The 5,314-nt window shown below is 29.9% G+C and overlaps 1 non-coding gene across 1 annotated transcript; it reads left to right on the top strand.

The window, feature by feature from the left end:
- Window positions 1-264: 264 nt before the first annotated feature.
- TRNAS-GCU (transfer RNA serine (anticodon GCU)) lies at window positions 265-352 on the top strand. The gene has a single exon. It is a non-coding gene; the product is annotated as a tRNA-Ser (tRNA).
- The last annotated feature ends 4,962 nt before the right edge of the window (window positions 353-5,314 follow it).

The following is a 5,314-nucleotide window of genomic DNA, read 5'->3' as shown; positions in this document are numbered from 1 at the left end:
GGATTGAAGATATCTCTTCTTTTGAGCCCTTATCTAATGAAATCTAATTTATCTAAATGGAATTCCTAATAAAAAAAAGTTTTTATCGATTTGATAGATATCCATCGATATATCTAGATAATTATCTATATCAATATAATGAAATTATATATCTATAAAGGGGTAGATAAAGATAATAAAGAGAGATAAAGAAGGGCTTTTTTCAAGCCTTTATTTTCTATTTTTTATACAATGTATCATAGTAATTATCCTTTTTCAATTTGGGGAGAGATGGCTGAGTGGACTAAAGCGTCGGATTGCTAATCCGTTGTACGATTTTTTTGTACCGAGGGTTCGAATCCCTCTCTTTCCGTTTCTGTCAATTACTTGGTATTTTTTTATAGTTGAGGAAAGATGTGGAATAGATAAAATGTTAAGAACATTTCAAAATCAAGCAAGGAAAAAAAATCTGATTTTGTTATTCTTCACGCCCCGGATTACGTCCCGGGTCATTAGATAGGAATCCGAAAATGAAGAGAGAAACAAAGAATATTACTACTGTATAAACAAATAGTTTGAGAGTAAGCATTACACAATCTCCAAGATCATTTTTTTTTTAAGAGAATAGATTCTCTATTTTAATCTGGTTTGACACCAAGAAATGCAGTGAAGTTATTTCTATAAATAGGAAAAAATTTTAAGAGTTGAGTCCTTGATTACTCAAAATTGGATTTCATACCCACAATTCTATATTGTGGGGGACTCGAAGAGGGTCGTTCAAAGGAAAAAAGTAAGAATAAGAAAATGAGAGTGATCCAGATTTATCATAGCTATAGAATAATTTCAATATTGGATTCAACTTAAAGCTTCAGACTGTATGTACAACTTATCTGATCTTATAACTAGTTAGAATCTTTTTTTTTTTTTTTTCTAGTAAATCATGAATTTGTCTCGGACAGTATTAAAAATATTATCGAAAGCTTACAGCAGCTTGCCAAACAAAAGCTAATAGAAAAAAGAATAGAGGTATTACTGGCATAACATCTACTATTGGATTCAAAAAAGCGTAGGCCTCGGGCAATTTGGCGACGAAAAAAACTACTTGAATAAAGGAAAGAATTAAGACAGATACCGATGAAACTTAAGATATTAAGCATAACAATTTTTTTTTCTTTGTTCTTGAAGATAATTGTATTTCTTTTGATTTGATTGAGTTATTAATCCCCTATTATTGCTATGATATAAGGGATAAGGGAAAAATTAATAACATAAAGTAGGTCAAAAAACCTTTCTTTGATTTGAACTCAGCCAATCAAAAATCCTTCAATTCTCAAATAAAACGAGAATAGAAGAAATCCTACTTTCATACAATATCTTAATGGAATTATATGTAATGATCAATAAATTGAGTTTAATTGGATCTATAAACGTATCAAAATCTGAGCAACAATCTAATTTATTCTATAAATATTTGTACTGGAATTGACGACTAAGCACTACCAATATTAGTGTTTATTAGTGTTGAATATAAATGGGGCGTGGCCAAGTGGTAAGGCAACGGGTTTTGGTCCCGCTATTCGGAGGTTCGAATCCTTCCGTCCCAGAGTATGCGTATTATTATTATATATAATAATAGTATATTATAAGATATATGGAAAAATATTCGATATCAGACTATAGATTGCCGTTTTAAACAACCTTATGCTTAAGAGTCTAAATATAGATCGAATGTGATTGTTCTTTATTATTTTCTTATAATGATGCATTTCAGAAATGCGAAAGCCTCTATTATTCTCTATCTCTTAAATGGTTTGTGAAACCCGAGTATTTTTTTTCTGTGGATTTCTGAATTATAAACACGAAGGTCTTGTGTTTTTGGCACTAATGGAATTGAATTAATGGTCTTAAGAAACTTAAGACCTATTTAGGGTTTAGGGTACTAAATTTTAGAGTCAAATAAAAAAAAATAGGTAGGAACAATCGTTTACTCTAGATCTGTTTGACTTTCGCCTTATACAAGATAGTCTAGCACCTCCGAAACTAGTCCAGTCCCCCGTAGGATCCTTTTTTTATTTATGATGCATCTACTCGATCTAATTGGGGGTAGATAGGAGTTAATCCATAACGGAAGATATCAATTTGAATATCTGCCCGAATCTGATTAACAAAGAATCAAGTTACATATGTAACATATTATGTATTTCTTTTCACCTCATTTTTTCGTATGTTTGTCTGTAATGAATAATTGTAAATCCAAGTAACAATTCATACATCTTTTTCACTTTATTTTAAGGAAAGATTATTGAGTCTCTTAAGTTAAATAAACTAGGCAGAAAATGCTGATATGTATGTATTGTTATTATCTATTTTTATCGTTTTATTTCTTTTTTTTTTTTTTTATTTTAGATCTATCTAATTGATGGGTTAATCCCGAATATACATTTATTTATCATAATCAAATGTAATAAATCCTTTACAAAAATTTATTCAAATAATATTATAATATAATATTTAGGTAGTAAATTTTCAATCAAGTAAATCTTTTTAATTATTTCTTATGAGTCCTTGGTACTCGAAGAAGTGTTAAACTCGTGAATCCATTCTATGAAGAAATTGAAAAATGGAGATTCTTAATTATTCGTAATTAATTATTTCTTAATTGATTTTATAGAAATTTCAAAAAATCTCTCTCTATCTAGAAAATATCTATATATAGAGAAATAAATATTGCACTCATACAAAAAAATGTTATTGATACAATATATACAATAAAATATGGGTTTCAATAAATTGAAGTATTGCTAAGACTTTTTCAAAAACTACCCATGTCATAAGAGTATAGATTACTATGGACCAACTAACCCAATGACTATACATGATTCCATAAATGAATCAATTACATACCAGTTCCAAGAAATTAGAGGTTATGGTAAAACTTCGTTTAAAACGATGTGGTAGAAAGCAACGTGCGACTTGAAGGACATGATCCACTGTGGATTCTTACACCCACCATTTTATATTATATAGGAATGAAGATGCTCTTGACTCGACATAGTTTGTTCGGTTGCACTCGAGCTCTTTTTTTTTTTTTAGGGTTTTTGATGTAAATAGTACATGATGGAGCTCGAGTAGAAAGTATTGATTCATTTATCAAGGGCAGAGATCTAGGGTTAGTGTCAATCAATAAGTTAAAACTACTTCGTAAGTATAGGTTCGGTATACAAATCGAAAGGATCCAATTCGAACAAGTTTCAAATTCAAACATCAAATTGGATTAAAAGTGTATCACACGAGAATCCATTATTTATATGATTCTTTGATAAAAAGGAAATCAAAAAAAAATGGTATGTTGCTACCATTTTGAAACGATTAAAGATCACCGAAGTAATGTCTAAACCCAATGATTCAAGGAAAGGATAAAGGATCCCGGAACAAGTAAAAATCTTTTTCAATTGTCTCAATAACTAAACTAGATCAGAATGAAGAATCGAAATAGATTCTAACGGAGACAGGCAAAAATAAAGAGGTTAGAGACCGCTCAATAAATGAAATGCTTAAGCTTAAGGGTTTTTTTCCTTTGCGTGAGAGTTATCCAACTTGAGTTATGGGGATAAGAATGAGTTTTTTTTTTTCAAAAAAAACAAAAGAATAAGAAAAAAATTTTTAAATCATAGTCTAATTGATTTAATAATCTATAGATCTATTTGACATTAATTAGAATTCTATACATAACTTTGAATTTCCTCGAGCCGTACGAGGAGAAAACTTCTTATACGGTTCTGGGGGGGGTACTTAAAATTTACATCTATCCCAATGAGCCGTTTATCGAATCATTGCAATTGATGTTCGATGCCGAAGAGAAGGAAGAGATCTTCGTAAAGTGGGTTTTTATGATCCGATAAAGAATCAAACCTATTTAAATGTTCCTGCTATTCTATATTTCCTTGAAAAGGGTGCTCAACCTACAGGAACTGTTCATGATATTTTAAAGAAGGCAGGTGTTTTTACGGAACTTCACCTTAATCAATAACCGAAATTCCATTTTTATTAATGAAATAAAAAAACGAGGGTGTGATAACTTAACTTGTATATAGCTTTGACTAACCTTTTCTTTAGTATTTCCCCCTCTCTCTTGTTCTATTCATACTATACACTTATTACCTTAAAATTGCGTCTTCGCTAATGAAAAAATCGATTTTTATTTTATTGATATAAATTGATCTAAGATGAATAGAAAAAAAATATATCGGGTTTATTCAATCCACAAACCCGATATATTTTTTTCTACTTCTTCCTTAATTTCTTCTTTCGCCTACATCTTTTATGTCTATCTATGTTGATTATCTCTATAGTGCCAATCTAAGTACGTAGTTTTTTTTAATTCTTTTCTATTATTTTAATAGAATTTATTATTATTAGAATATTTTCTCTTATTCTATTTTGTTAACTTTATCTAGTTAAATATAGTTATTCAACTCAAATTGTTATTTCCATTTGTTTTTTATTCATTTATAATTCTTTTGTTTTGTCCATTATAGGCGTTTTTCATTATTCACATTAATATTGACAACAGTGTATCAAACAAATATAATCCGATTGTGTATAAATGAAGCTAGTTATCTCCCTTTCATGACCCTTGCTTTTCACGCACATGATGGTCTCATTGTATTTTTTGTGATACAAAAAATTACTTTTGTGTAAGTGATATAAGAAGTTTTTTTTATTGCAATATTTTGATTACGTCATCTAATTTCATTTCTTTTGTTATTTTGATTCCGATTGTATCTACACAGAAAAATTTTTCATATTTTGGGGTTGCTAACTCAATGGTAGAGTACTCGGCTTTTAAGTGCGGCTAGCATCTTTTACACATTTCTATGAAGTAACAGATTCGTCCATACTATCGGTAGAGTTTGTAAGACCGCGACTGATCCTGAAAGGAATGAATGGAAAAAGCAGCATGTCGTATTAATGGAAAATTCTAGTAATATTTTTACCTTACTAGATTAGGCCAAACTTGTTTGAATTCTTGATGCGGAAAAAAAAGTAAAGTCGGGTCGAATGAATAAATGGATAGGGCACTATGCTCCAATTATAGAGAAATAAAAAGTAACGGGCTTATGTTCTTAATTTGAATGATTCGCCGATCTAATTAGACGTTAAAACTATATTAGTGCTTGATGCGGGAAGGACTTTTCTTATGAGTGAGTTATCCATTTTTTTCTAAGTCCTAACTATTAGTTACTCTACGTTATGAGGTAGAGGGGAATGTGTAGAAGAAGCAGTATATTGATAAAGAGTTTTTTTCCAAAATCAAAAGAGCGATTGGGTTGAA

This window comes from Cucumis melo, unplaced genomic scaffold (assembly GCF_025177605.1).
Source record: "Cucumis melo cultivar AY unplaced genomic scaffold, USDA_Cmelo_AY_1.0 utg001297l, whole genome shotgun sequence".
NCBI classification, from domain to species: domain Eukaryota; kingdom Viridiplantae; phylum Streptophyta; class Magnoliopsida; order Cucurbitales; family Cucurbitaceae; genus Cucumis; species Cucumis melo.
This window is presented reverse-complemented; position numbering and strand designations above follow the sequence as displayed.